Source organism: Papaver somniferum, unplaced genomic scaffold (assembly GCF_003573695.1).
Source record: "Papaver somniferum cultivar HN1 unplaced genomic scaffold, ASM357369v1 unplaced-scaffold_118, whole genome shotgun sequence".
NCBI classification, from domain to species: Eukaryota; Viridiplantae; Streptophyta; class Magnoliopsida; order Ranunculales; family Papaveraceae; genus Papaver; species Papaver somniferum.
In genome coordinates, this window is record NW_020620825.1 from 11,211,563 (window position 1) to 11,227,636 (window position 16,074).

General features: G+C 34.4%; 1 long non-coding RNA gene across 2 annotated transcripts; it reads right to left on the bottom strand.

Moving 5' to 3' along the window:
• Window positions 1-4,008: 4,008 nt before the first annotated feature.
• On the bottom strand, window positions 4,009-13,822 carry LOC113330594. 2 transcript variants are annotated; one of them, XR_003350344.1, is made up of 3 exons: window positions 12,250-13,822; window positions 11,473-11,554; window positions 4,009-4,804 (listed from the first exon to the last, which is right to left on the bottom strand). It is a non-coding gene; the product is annotated as an uncharacterized LOC113330594 (long non-coding RNA). The 2 variants fall into 2 exon arrangements; XR_003350345.1 differs by lacking the exon at window positions 4,009-4,804 and adding an exon at window positions 10,382-10,926.
• Window positions 13,823-16,074: the final 2,252 nt, after the last annotated feature.

Below are 16,074 nucleotides of genomic sequence, written 5' to 3' on the forward strand. Positions count from 1 at the left end.
TCTACCCTAGGCGTCCCTAGTGGAAGAGTTATAGTCTCGTGAGGGATTACAAGAGGTATACCCACAAAACCTTATCCAACTTCAAAGCATTCCAGCATCCCAAGCATCCAAAGAGATATGAGGACATAGAGTTTCTGCATGCTAGTAATAAGAAGTTAGAAATGCCAAAAACATATTCTCATTCTTAAATGTTGGGTGAGAAACAACCACGACATATTGAGAGAACGCGTGTTTGAGAGCGATCAATATGCATTTCGCCTCGACTTCTGCCTCACTTAAAAGAACTTTATGATAATTGCACTAAATAAGACAACTTTTTTGTGGGTCTCACATGTGTGCAGGTAGGAATGAAGAGAGAAATCCTATACACGTTGAATGGTGAGAAGGAAACCTTCCGAATTATTTTTGGAGACCCCACAAGATCGTGGGAAATAAAAATATTTTTCTGATGATTTCTAAAAAAAGGAAATCGACCACTATTGTAAGGATGGGAGTACTTACCACCTTCACATCCGGTCGGCAGTGACGAAAGCACCACTCTCACAACATCCAATAGAAACGTAGTCTTCAGCTCGTCTTCTTCATCTTCTTGGTCTTCGGTCTTCAACGATTGATGATAAACTCTTGAACTTCATATAACTCTGACAATTTGTAACTCTTTTCCTCAAATTCCTTGTTGCTTGAAACTTCTTTATATCGTTTTTTCCTCATAGCTTTATTGAACAAATAACAACCTAAATGCAAATATTTTTGTATTTTTCTTTTTCTTTTCTTTTTGTATATATATACAAATATATATATATATATATATATATATATATTAACAAAAAAATTGCAACTACGAAAATAAAAATGAAATAAAGTTAACATGGCCAAGAAAGAAGTACTTTACCACTTGAATCTTCACAACTTGTATTGTCTTCTTATCATAAGCTTTAATAAATTCTCATCTTTTGATTTTCTTCGCTGTTGTAAATAAGTCTTCATACTTGGATATAAAATTTTGCTCCTTATGGTTAAGTCTTCAACATGTATAAAAATCTGCTCATTATATGTTGCTTTACTTGGATATGAAATTTCGCTCTTCCTTGAATTGTTGCTTGTAAACCTTAAACCTCTTCAACTTTCCTTGTAGATTTTGATGTCGCTCCACTTGTTGATGCTGATGGTGTTTCTATGGACCTGTTGTTGGCGAGAAAGAGAGAATGGTGCTAACAACAAATCAAAATACAAGAAGATGGTTTTCATTTGTAGACGTCACCCTCATGATTGACAAAATTAGCACCCAAGAGATCAATGAGTAGCGCTTCTATTGGTGGGAGGTTAGGTAGCTCACCATTCTACCTGTAACTAACGTACGGTGACACATACTCAAAAGAAAGCTTTTTAGTCAGCTACTAAGAAAATTCGGTTTGGTGCCTCTGTTGATTTGAAAATAGGTTGTCCACTAATGATTGATCAGAAACTCTAATAATGCATTTCTCCCTGCTCCTCATTTGCATTACCGCCATGATTAAATCCATTATTTAACACTCTAACAAGTAAGAAATCCGAACGTAGTCTCCTAACACTTCCAAATTCAGTTATGTCGGACAGAAATCTCTATGTAAACATACCTAAAAGTATTCTAGTGACTCTAAAATCTCTACAAGTTGGAGGTTTTTATGCAATATTTACAAATTTTTGAAAAACTCTATATGCAAAATATGAAAAGACTCCCCCACACTTAAATTTTACATTGTTATCAATGTAATTGACTCATCGTAAGAAAAATCAAGGTGGGAAATTCTAACATGATATGCAAAAGAAGAAAATTAAATACAAACCGATAGAAAATACAAAACATATGGGTTGCCTCCCATGCATCGCTTAGTTTAACGTCCTCAGCCTGACCCGCTGGCTATCGTCCGTACACCAATAATCTGAAAATCTGGTAGTCTGCCCAGAAAAAAATCTACAATTCTAATAAAAACTTCATAAAAATATTAACACAAGATATAAATATTGAAGCTGTCACTTTATTGAAGTTCCCCCCGCACTGAGTCCATTCTACACTCGGAAGTGGATAGAGAACATATAATTCGGCAACTTCAAAAGGTTCCTCAGCTTGGTGAACCTGCACAATTTTAGACATCAAGTGATGGACACTTAGAAGCAAAATTATCCGTTAAAATTTTGGAAGCACACAACTCCAATCCAAAGTGAGGTATTTTCCTAAAAGTCGGGTTAACAACTCGTAGAGAATCTACTTCAATTGGATGAAAATGATCAATAGATATTAAAGTATGTAAAGGATTAGACAAACCTTGTTCGAGATCCTCATCGTTTATCTCCAGTGAATTATTTACCTCAAGTATATCGTGGTCCTCTATCAAACTTTTAAAATCTGCTTCAACCGAAATTTCAGCATCATTATATTCCTTGACAAGTTCAATCGGGTCTTCCACAACTTCAATAAATTTGGTTTCATTCTCAATCTCAATCTACTCAACAATCTCGTTATCGGAATCAGAATCTTCCCCAAAAAAGTTTACTTCATTGGTGCCTAAAGACATTGTAATCTGAATATTCATTGTAACGTTGGTATGCGTTCGAGTATGTTACACCGTTCATAATAATGGTTCGGTCATACCAAGGCTCCTCCTTTTGAATAGGCGAATGATCTTTATTACGATCCAGAGTTGGAATAACTTCATCACTATTATGTGGACTTTCCCAAGGTTGCTCATCTTCAAAATATTTGTTGTCTTCGTTAGGAATTTCAAAAAAAATTTGGTTTTGAAGCCAAACTTCTTCTTCGTTCCTTGTCTCCCCGAGTTGAGCAATTGTTAACTTCAAGTTGTCCACATTCCTTTGAATTTCTTGGAGCTGCTCATCTTGATTATGGTAATATTGAACTATTTGTCCTTGAAACTTCTCCATCATGGTACACATTCGTTCTGCAACACTCGAAGAAATAGGATTAGTAGCATAATTAACCTCCCATCCTCGTGATTGTTCACTTACATACCCGTCATAAGGTTGTTGACATGTATGAGAATATGTGTAAAGTTCTGTGGGATATTGATCATAGCCAAAATATTGGTTTTGATTAAACCCATAGGATAGTTGGTAGTTGTCATAATATTGAGATTGAAACCCATATTGATTACCACAATTATATGTGTCGATTGGTCTTGTGCTCCGTACATGTTATTCCCGTAAGGAAACATGACGACTCACAAGAAAGAGAAAATCTAAAAAAAAAATCTAAAACCAAAAATAAAAACAAGCTAAACAAATAACAAATCAATTGACAACTAATTTGATGCGTGTCGTAACCACAACAAATTAATCAAGATATTTCCCACTAATTAACTAGTAATATAGTGGTAGTAAGGATCGTTCCCACATAGAGCTGTATAATTGATAGGTTATTTATATTAGCAAAACAAAGTAAAACACAAAAGGGGAGATTGATTGTAAGATAAATAAAAAGGCAATAAGAGAGAAAAGAGATGATCAAGGAATCCTTCGCCGTGACCAAGCATTAACTGGATTAGAATACTTATCTATCTTTCATCAGAATCATTCATCACCAACCGTAGAATAACAACTAGATCAGTGTTATCCCAAAAACTCCTTCTATCACTGGATACAGAAGTTCTTGACTGCCAGATTCTATTCAACGAACCACCAAGTAGTAGATCACTCAATGTGTAATCCAATCGAACGCTTTAAGCTTTATGAATTTAGGCTGATCCCAGTAGTTAAACTCTTAGATCAAGGTCCACTTTCTGATGTTATCTTCACTCGCAATTGCTCCACAAAATCCCTTTGCAAGGTCTCGCGATTTCTACTTGTGTATAAGATATTCGACGATTACTTATTTCATAACTCAATAATAGCAATAAAACAATCGGTAGATCAATCTGGTTGCGCACTCGAATCAATCTTATGATAATTCATAAACATTATATGTGGTAAAGACAAACGATGATGATTAGAAATTCAAACAAACTTGTACAATAATAAATATCACGTCTAGAACATTGAATTCATCCTTAATCAAAGAAGGTTTAGCTGCACATGATTACAAAATAGAATGGGTTCCCCCTAAAGGGTGAACCCTAGGTTTTGATGTAGAAGATGTAATATGTGAGATAGAATTGTGTCTCCCAAGGTGTAGTATATCCCCTCTTAATGTATTGAGGGTCTTCTTATATAGTGCTCATGATATCTAGGGTTTAGAATCCTTCCGGGATCAAGTTTTACAAGTTTTAAAAGTCCAGAATTCGTACAACTCGAATTGTCTACGGTTGGGTTTCCCCGTGTTCCCAACCGAAAGTTCCCCTGACTTTACCTACGGTTGGGTTTCTCCACCGTAAGTCCCCATGAGTTTGCCTACGTTTGGTGCTTCTGAATCTCCTCATTTGTCTTGCTTCACCATTTTGGCCATAATGAGCTTCATCCGACGACTGACTAAGCTCATTATTTTTGTGTTCTCTTCGTATCGTCGTCCTCTACAAGATGGTGTTTTAAAATCCTTCATATCTTCTCATTTGTTCCTACGATTGGGTTTTAAATGATTTTCAAACCGTAAGTATCCCTGGATTTGCATACGGCTTGATTTCGTCGCCGTAACTCTGACAATTCTTCCACCTGGTTCATCTACGGTTGGGTTAATATGATTTCCCAACCGTAACTCTGAAAGAATTGGTGTTATCTTCCCAGTTTTATGGTTGAGTTTGTTGTATTTCCCAACCGTAGGTACTTCTAGATCTTCATTCCAATAATGTCTTTTAATCTCCAAATATTTCAAACCCTGTTCCATTTACTTTGGATGATTCACCTTAGTAAACAAATAAGATAGAAAACAAGAGTAATACAAAGATGATATGCAAGAAATCCAACTAAAACAAGCATGGTATTGACACTCAAATCATGTAAATAAAGCACTTATCAAAGAGATTTCACCTAAATAATAAGATTACTCCTTTTATAAACGATTTGGCTTCCCACACAAACAATTAGGCAGTGTGTCAAGTGATCAATTTGTAAGAATACAAGCTTCACTATTATAGTGTTATGACCAAGGCTTAAGTAGAAGGCAAAGAATTACTAAATCCGAAAATCCTTAAGATAATCAATAAATGGTTTTGAAAAAATTTAACTGTATTCCAACCAATGTACCTGTAGCGCCCCCAAAGCTAGCAGCTGACTAATCCAAGATATTAACTAAAAACAGAGGCACTAAGAATCCAAATCGTATACTTAAGCATTCAATTAAGAAATCTTCTACAGAACTTAAAACCCAATAACTAGCCCCGCTCTGAAATATATAATATACAAAACATCTATCAAATGATATGTATATAATATCCATGATTTGCAAATAGAATATACAATATAATAAACATAGCAGAAGTAATCTAACAAACTCCTCGAAGCTTTCGCTACGCAACTCTGATCTGTCTCTGAAACTAAAAGTGGAAATGGGTGAGCACATCATCCCTAAAAGGGGTGCCCAACAGTATAACATCTAACTTTAAAGTAATCATATGCAAGATTTGGAAAACAATACATGTTTTCCCAAACATTAAATAGCGACCAAGTCACTGAAATAAACAAACATGTATATGGAAAAACTCCCTCTTCAAACAATGTATACTATGGTTGTGCAATTCCGAACTCGCAAATCCACACCTAATCGTAAGTATTGATATCGACAATTCCGAACTCGCAAACTACCGACCAATATATCATAAAATCTCTAGGTATAAATGTGAAGGAGTGTATCCTATACACCACAGATGGAAATTCTCATTTCCCATAACAATTCATATTGACAGCAAAACATTACAAGTCCTTTCAAAATCATGGAAAGATTAACATAATCAACAGAATTATCGTAATGCAATTTAAACAAAGCATGGAATGCACAACTAGAAAATGCATGAATTTGATAAACATAAACTTTTGTAAAAGAAAACATCAATGGTCACAAGAGAGTCAAAAGTATTCCCACCTCTTTTGATGACAAGTCACGCCTACCTCGATATCCACGATCCACTGGTTCATCCTTTGAATCGATCGTTGTTAATTGACTAACTGTTAATCATACAAGAAGTCTAAGAAACTAGACAAAAAGGCTCACACAAGAATTATACAAGTCTAACTAATGGTTCTAAGCCCGTTTATGGTTCTACACCTCTTCAGTATCCATATCTTGCATATCTAAAGGTTTACTAATTCAATTAGGTTGTTTCTATAGTCCGTAGCTAAGTCTTATGAATATTTACAACTTTGTAGAAGAAATCAAATGCTAATTCGGACCACAAGAGGTCCAAAATATCTACTTAGGAAACCTGCCCTAAGCCCAAGTCCATTAAACAAGCCCATTAACTAAAGACCAGTCCATCTGAGTCAACTAACAGTCACTAACGGTCAATGGGTCAACTAACGGTAAACGTCAGTCAAAGGTCAAGTTAACAGTCAAGGTCAGGTCTAGTCAACCGATCCAACTCGGTCAAGGTCAGGTGAACTGGTCAACTCAAGTCCAAATAGAAACTCAGGGAGTTAACACCGATTCAACTCAGTCAGATTAACTGAGTCAGCTAAGGGAAAAACTAACACAGACTGAATAAATTCAGTCAGACATGATAAGGGTTCTTCTCTCAAAGCTGCAACTCTAACTATGCAACTCTAACTCAATTTCATGTTACAAAATTTTATTTTCTTAATCATTTCAATATTAAACTACAAGCAAACTTCAAAACTCAATTACAATTACAAACACTGCTTACCTTCAATTGAAGTGGTAGCAAGCTTTCAAAGAGACTACCCAAACTGGATTCTACAATCACTACTCTCACATATTCTCTTCTCTTTAAATTCAACACACAAACAACAACGCCATCTCCAACTCTGAATCTGATTTATCTTCATCTGCCACCAGACTTATCTCAACTCAATCACTTTTTCCATCTATAATTCATACACTTAGACCCACATCCAATCTCTGCCAATTAAATAATCTTCACTACTAACACAGTTCCATTCAACAAGAATATTTATACATTCATTCCTATAACTCATACCACCAGATTTCACTACACCATATCACCATGACCTAAACAAACCACCACCACCAGCAATCTCAGTTCAATTCATCACTACCATCCCTTAAGCGCCACCAACAATTACAGAACCACCCCATTACACATCTCAAACATGTTCTTCACTTCAACTGCCAGTCAGAACACAAAAGAAACATCACCAGTTGCATTTCCAACTGAGTTTAAGACCACATCTATGCCCTGCAGTAATAAGCACAATTACAATTTCATTTCTAAAGTCATGTTACTCATGAACACCACCACTTGCAGACATTCTCATTCCTGCAACACCAATTCAACCTTCGTATTTTCTTGTACTCTCTCTATTTAATCTAGTTCACTGTAATTCAATACAAACCTACTTCATCCACAGTTCTGTTCCATATCCATCTCATAATACAATTTCAATAACAACTATAAAACTCAACAATTCAATGATTCATCTTTCATGTATCACAATTAATGCAATTAAAAGCTTACCCCAGTAACAACATCCATTGAATTGACATTCCTTCACTTGCAGCTCAAACCCATGAACCCTAACTTCATTTTATTAAGAACCCTAACTGAAATTGCTTCATTCTTCTTTCACCAACAATACAAACAAATATCAATCTTCATAACAATTCTATTGAACCCTAATTCAGAAACCAAAACATATAATTCAAATTCATAACAAGATAAATCTAATTCCAGATCTACTTGATTTACCTTCTCTCGGTTTCCTGACCTCAATCAACTCCAGCACCACCACCAATCTTCTTAATTCTTACTCAAATCGAATTCCAACACAACATGCAGAAACGCTAACCCCTCGATTCTTCACTGAATCAACTTCATAGCTCAATTAGACATAAACCCATCTCAATTCCTTTTCCTATAATACCAATTCCATCTCTTAATTCTTCTTCGAACTCATCTCCGAATCAAATTCAGAAACCCTAATATTATATCCAATCCTCAAACAACCCTGTAGCTTCAATCAAACGTTAATTAAGAACAACCCCATCTCAATTCAATTCCTCGAATCCATCATCTTCATCTTCTAATTCTTCTTTGAACCTCAAATCAAACCTTAACTCATTTATTCCTCAAACCCTAACTTTCTGCCTCTTCCATAACTCAATCGACTGCAGCAACATCAACCTTCATTAACCGCACACGAGTAAACAACTGATCACTCGATTAGCTCTCACAGACTCTCAGCAGAAGAACGAGCAGAGAAGGAGAAAAAGAAGAAAGAAGAAGAAGAAAGAAGAAAACAAGAGAATAGAAGAAGAAAAAAGAAAGTGAAAGTCTTCTCTGGAGTCGACACGTTTTGGTGATAATGCCAACGACCCATGATAAATGCACCCACCCAAACGTTAAGGGAAGCCAGGTCGGTTAACTACAAAATAACTATTTTGCCCTTTAAACAAAACTAATAATATCTTCTTCATCTGATATCCGAATGACTCGTTCGAGTAGTCCATTTCGCGTAACTTTTCGAGATCTATCCAACGGTACTAGTTTCGTTATTTAAATCGTTGTTAGATTAATTTCTATGAATTAACGTTCATGTTAAATTAATCGAGTCCTTAGCGGCTAAATCGTCTCTTGACTAGTCAAATAGCGTTGACGAGCATGAGGGTCTTTACATTCTCCCCACCTTATAAAATTTTCGTCCTCGAAAATAAAACCATCCTTCTGGTCTTTAAAACTTCCCACCTTATAGAATAATCCCATCTCTTGTCCAAGCGTAAACAACATAAAACAAAACACAAGCCTACATGGCTTTCTACAACCTAGATCTAAAATTTGTAACTCTAGGTTCAATTACACTGATTTAAATTCTATCAAATTGGGAAATCTAAGTTTCTCAAATTAATTTCTATTTTATAAAATCTTTGTCTCTAATTACAAGGGAGACTAATTACAAGACTAATATATCTATCGGTTTCCTAAAGAATTAAAGCTTCTATGATCGGTCATCTCTGAATGCAGTTGCCCTGTCAAGGTTGGCCAAGCCCAACAATGCCTTCCTACAAACAGAGAAAACACAACCTTCACTATTCCCCAGTGATGGATTAACTAAGTATTAATTATTTAAGATTAATTAGTCTTTAGCTTCTATCATAACTGGTATAACTCTGTTAAATTTACTTTGTAAAATATATAACTAGTTCACATCATTTTAAGCAATTTAATCATCAAATTTTATTTTATTTATGCTTTTTACCAATATAGGCAATCCTAATTCGATTTTTCGTCAATTTATAATATCTAATACTTTAACTTTAATTTATAATATCTAATACTTTAACTTTAATTTATAATATCATATATAAATTTTCTAGGTATTATCTATTATAAATTTGCTACTAACCTAATTACTCAAATACTATTATCAACTGTGTTATTATTCTCATTATTCTTAAGTTGATAGTCCCACTGATACACTAAGCCTTAATCTTGTAAGTATAATTCTACTTTCACGTAAAGATTAATACAAAATTTTTATTTATTCAGATTGAATCCGTATACTATATCTTGTTAAATATTGGCGTTGGTAATATAGTGTGATCTAAATTTGAGTCTGCATAAAATTGTAATATATCCTAATAGTCTTTAGATTTTGCTATTGGTGTAAAGTATCTTATTAATATACAAATTTATTTTCTTTTGATTCTAATATTACACTAAGCATCGGAATTCTATTATTACTACTTCATGTATATTTGTTTCATTTTAAAGATTTAGTGAATCATTTGTTAAATTAAAAATAATCTCGGTACAAGGTTACTAACAAGTTGAGTCTTTATTCTCGCTTTCTTAAGTCTAACGCCTACTAAGTATTATATTAACTATCTAGTTTAAACGCAAAACATATATTTCTAATTTGTCATTAGTTTAATTTACAAAACTTAATCATAGATAAGCCTTAATAATTTTCCATAGCTATTTAATCATAATTATCGTTATATATCTTTAACGAAATTTTAGTTAAGTTCAATATGATACTAGATGATTAATGCTAATCATTACTTAATTAAAATTATTATTACTTTGATTATCATTTATAATTATTATTGTAATATTTTTGTTATTAACATTAATAGTCAAACTATTATCCTAACTACTCTTACAAATATTATTGAGTCCCAAAAATATTATTATCATTTATGTAATTATAAGTTGTTTACTCTATATATAAGTTATGGTACTCGACGGGTTTTCATGTGACCTTCAAAATTTATCCATAATACTAATTTCACTATTTTTCTAATGTCAGATTGTTTGTGTGTTCATACTTTTTAGATTAATTATTTTCAAATCCTCATTAGCTAAAGTTATCGGTGTATCCTACAATTTTTACTCCACCAGACATAAACAACAAACAAACAAAAAAATCAATCAATCAACCAAATAATTGATAACTTTTAGTTATTAAGATTTATCTCACAACCCAACCCATATCTAACTAATCTAGTTCACTAACTGGCACTGGCTAATTATATATTTTCCCATATAAGATTTAATAGTGAGCTCTGATACCAACTTGTAGCGCCCCCAAAGCTAGCAGCTGACTAATCCAAGAGATTAACTAAAAACAGAGGCACTAAGAATCCAAATCGTATACTTAAGCATTCAATTAAGAAATCTGCTACAGCACTTAAAACCCAATAACTAGCGCCGCTCTGAAATATATATATATACAAAACTTCTCACAGATGATACATACACAATAGCCATGGTTTGCAAATAGAATACACAACATAATAAACATAGCAGAAGTAATCTAACAAACGTCTCGAAGCTTTCGTTGCACAACTCTGATCTATCTCTGAAACTGAAAGTGGGAATGCGTGAGCACATCATCCCTAAAAGGGGTACCCAGCAGGAATAACATCTAACTTTAAAGTAATCATATGCAAGATTTGGAAAACAATACATGTTTTCCCAAACATTAAATAGCGACCAAGTCACTGAAATAAACAAACATGTATATGGACAAACTCCTTCTTCAAACAATGTATACTATGGTTGTGCAATTCCGAACTCGCAAATCCACAACTAATCATAAGTATTGATATCGACAATTCCGAACTCGCAAACTTCCGACCAATATATCATAAAAGCTCTAAGTATAAATGTGAAGGAGTGTATCCTATATACCACAGGTGGCAATTCTCATTTCCCATAACAATTCATATTGACAACAAAACATTACAAGTCATTTCCAAACCATGGAAAGATTAACATAATCAAAAGAATTATCGTAATGCAATTTAAACAAAGCATGGAATGCACAACTAGACAATGCATGAATTTGATAAACATAAACTTTTGTAAAAGAAAACATCAATGGTCACAAGAGAGTCAAAAGTATTCCCACCTCTTTTGATGACAAGCCACGCCTACCTCGAGATCCACGATCACTGCTTCATCCTTTGAATCGATCGTTGTTAATTGGCTAACTGTTAATCACACAAGAAGTCTAAGAAACTAGCCAAAAAGGCACATACAAGAATCATACAAGTCTAACTAGTGGTTCTAAGCCCATTTATGGTTCTACACCTCTTCAGTATCCATCTCTTGCATATCTAAAGGTTTACTAATTCAATTAGGTTGTTTCTATAGTCCGTAGCTAAGTCTTATGAATATCTATAACTTTGTAGAAGAAATCAAATGCTAATTCAGACCACAAGAGGTCCAAAATGTCTACTTAGGAAAACTGCCCTAAGCCCAGGTCCATTAAACAAGCCCATTAACTAAAGTCCAGTCCATCCAAGTCAACTAAAAGTCATTAACGGTCAATGGGTCAACTAATGGTAAATGTCAGTCAAAGGTCAAGTTAACAGTCAAGGTCAGGTCTAGTCAACCGATCCAACTCGGTCAAGGTCAGGTGAACTGGTCAACTCAGGTCAAAAGAGAAACTCAGTGAGTTAACACCGATTCAACTCAGTCAGATTAACTGAGTCAGCTAAGGGCAAAACTAACACAGACTGAATAAATTCAGTTAGACATGACAAGGGTTCTTCTCTCACAGCTGCAACTCTAACTATGCAACTCTAGCTCAATTTCATGTTACAACATTTTATTTTCTTAATCATTTCAATATTAAACTACAAGCAAACTTCAAAACTCAATTACAATTACAAACACTGCTTACCTTCAATTGCAGTGGTAGCAAGCTTTCAAAGAGACTACCCAAAATGGATTCTACAATCACTACTCTCACATATTCTCTTCTCTTTAAATTCAACACACAACAACAGCGCCATCTCCAACTCTGAATCTGATTTATCTTCATCTGCCACCAGACTTATCTCAACTCAATCACTTTTTCCATCTATAATTCATACACTTAGACCCACATCCAATCTCTGCCAATTAAATAATCTTCACTACTAACACAGTTCCATTCAACAAGAAAATCTATACATTCATTCCTATAACTCATACCACCATATTTCACTACACCACATTACCATGACCTAAACAAACCATCACCACCAGCAATCTCAGTTCAATTCATCACTACCATCCCTTAAGCGCCAACAACAATTACAGAACCACCCCATTATACATCTCAAACATGTTCTTCACTTCAACTGCCAGTCAGAATACAAAAGCACCATCACCAGTTGCATTTCCAGCTGAGTTTAAGACCACATCTATGCCCTGCAGTAATAATCACAATTACAATTCCATTTCTAAAGTCATGTTACTCATGAACACCACCACTTGCAGACATTCTAATTCCTGCAGCACCAATTCAACCTTCATATTTTCTTGTACTTTCTCTATTTAATCTAGTTCGAAGTAATTCAATACAAACCTACTTCATCCACAGTTCTGCTCTATATCCATCTCAGAATACAATTTCAATAACAACTATAAAACTCAACAATTCAATGATTCATCTTTCATGTATCACAATTAATGCAATTAAAAGCTTACCCCAGTAACAACATCCATTGAATTGACATTCCTTCACTTGCAGCTCAAACCCATGAACCCTAACTTCATTTTATTAAGAACCCTAACTGAAATTGCTTCATTCTTCTTTCACCAACAACACAAACAAATATCAATCTTCATAACAATTCTATTGAACCCTAATTCAGAAACCAAAACATATAATTCAAATTCAGAACAAGATAAATCTAATTCCAGATCTACTTGATTCACCTTCTTTCGGTTTCCCGACCTCAATCAACTCCAGCACCACCACCAATCTTCTTAACTCTTACTCAAATCGAATTCCAACACAACATGCAGAAACGCTAACCCCTCGATTCTTCACTGAATCAACTTCATAGCTCAATTAGACATAAACCCATCTCAATTCCTTCTCCTAGAATACCAATTCCATCTCTTAATTCTTCTTCGAACTCATCTCTGAATCAAATTCAGAAACCCTAATATCATATCCAATCCTCAAACAACCCTGTAGCTTCAATGAAACGTTAATTAAGAACAACCCCATCTTAATTCAATTCCCCGAATCCATCATCTTTATCTTCTAATTCTTCTCTGAACCTCAAATCAAACCTTAACTCATTTATTCCTCAAACCCTAACTTTCCGCCTCCATAACTCAATCGATTGCAGCAACATCAACCTTCATTAACCGAACACGAGTAAACAACTGATCACTCGATTAGCTCTCACAGACTCTCAGCAGAAGAACGAGCAGAGAAGGAGAAGAAGAAGAAAGAAGAAGAAGAAGAAAGAAGAAAAGAAGAGAATAGAAGAAGAAAAAAAAAGTGAAAGTCTTCTCTCGAGTCGACACGTTTTGGTGATAATGCCAACGACTTATGATAAATGCACCCACCCAAACGTTAAGGGAAGCCATGTCGGTTAACTACAAAATAACTATTTTGCCCTTTAAACAAAACTAATAATATCTTCTTAATATGATATCCGAATGACACGTTCGAGTAGTCCATTTCGCGTAACTTTTCGAGATCTATCCAACGGTACTAGTTTAGTTATTTAAATCTTTGTTAGATTAATTTCTATGAATTAACGTTCATGTTAAACTAATCGAGTCCTTAGCGGCTAAATCGTCTCTTGACTAGTCAAATAGCGTTGACGAGCATGAGGGTCTTTACAGTACCGAAATCGCTTTTGGTTGAAAAATAATATTAGCTAGTATTCATACATATATTTTACTAATATAGCAACTAGAGTTGCAAACATATGGGATATGGTAAATATATATTTTCAAATATCTAAAACATATTTGAATTTCGGTTTTGGGATCTCGCCTTGAGAATCAAGGAAAATAATTGAACATTAAGTAATAAGAGTTTAATGCATATTCAAATCACTATGTCGATATTAGCTGAATATTCTAAGTTCCACTCTTTTACATATCGATGTTTGTACCTATCATGTTTTTTCTTGATATTTTAATGATAGTATAATGGCCAAGTCACCGATATCTATAATACAAAACAAAATGAGTTTTTGAGCTATCGAATGCTAGATAAAATTTTGAGAGACAAACGGATGATCTAACCATCCCAGTCTCATCCAAGAAATATACATCTGACGGTCGTGGTGTTTGTAACTTCTTTCATTATGAACTAAATTTAGTAACCTTTAATTAATGGATCATCTCATAATCAATATATTAAATGTTAAAATAAAAAAAAATGGGTGTGCCATATCTATTAGGTTACAAACAAAAAAAGATCTTATAAGATTGGATCAAACATAAACCGGCGGTTAAAATGCCTAACCATACACTTAATGTTTCGTCAATCAAAGTATAAAATATTATAATAAAATTATATGTGCATTAATTAGATTTAGTAGTAGCTAGGTAAATCTAATAGAAGGTGATATACATGTATACACACTATTAATAAAATAATTTGGTTGTAAACTTTTGGTGATGTATATGACTAATTTTATTATGTATGCATGAACATTATTTTAGCTTCAAACATAACATGTAACTCTCTTAGAATTGGACGACTGAAATGCCGAAGAAAAAACTTACATCATCATTAGGTAAGATTGAAGCAATATCGTTATGCCAACGGTTATATAATATAAAACATAAGAATTTTTTGAGCCTTGGACGGTCAAGTAACATTTTCAAAGACAAACGTTAATTACACCTGATCATCCGAGTCTCATCCCAGCATACACATCCGAGGGATGTAAGATTTGTAACCTCCTTCCATTATGGATGTATGCATTGATTGGGTTCCCTCACAATTGGGCTCATAATTTTTTTTTTAATGTGGCAACAAAAAAATGAAGTGAAAGTTAAATGTTACAGCCATGAAAAACTCATACTTTTCCTTAAAATCAATTACTCGTGAAATAAACTCATATACAACTATTTATTTTTGTTTTGGGGTAAAAACTGATTCTGCTGTTTTTGATAATTTGGAGTGTGTTGATAAGAAACGAATTCAAACCCTAAACAAATGCACTGCACGGGAGTACTTTTATATTCGAGAGATTAATCTGTAGGACTCTGGCCTAAACCAAGAAATGGTCGTTCCAGATTCAATTCGGTCACCAGGTGAAGGAGAAGGGTTGATCTTAGAGAGGGAAGCGAAGAAGGTGTTTGAGATCAGAATGTTGAATTATGAAGGTGTGGTTGTTTTATGACTTGTATCATAAAATGGTTTCTGGCTACTTGTTTTAATCACACTTGTGTTTTTGAAATAGGTTGAAAACCTATTTACAGAAGTCATTGAGCGCACCCCTGATCTCATGGGAAGTGGAGGAAGTTAAGTAATGAAGAAGTGGAGTTGTGCAGAAGGTGGTGATCATCGTGTTTCCGTTATGAGGGAAGAGTGATCACGAGTTCACCCGCTACTCTCATTATTGTTAACCGTCCGTCTTTCCTAACACTTTCTCGTAATGGACGCGTTGCACACCGCACGCTATAAACCGCCAGACCAATACCCCGGTGAGAATCCCCCAATTTGTGACATGTTTGATTTCTCGAGTGAATGGGTCAAGTC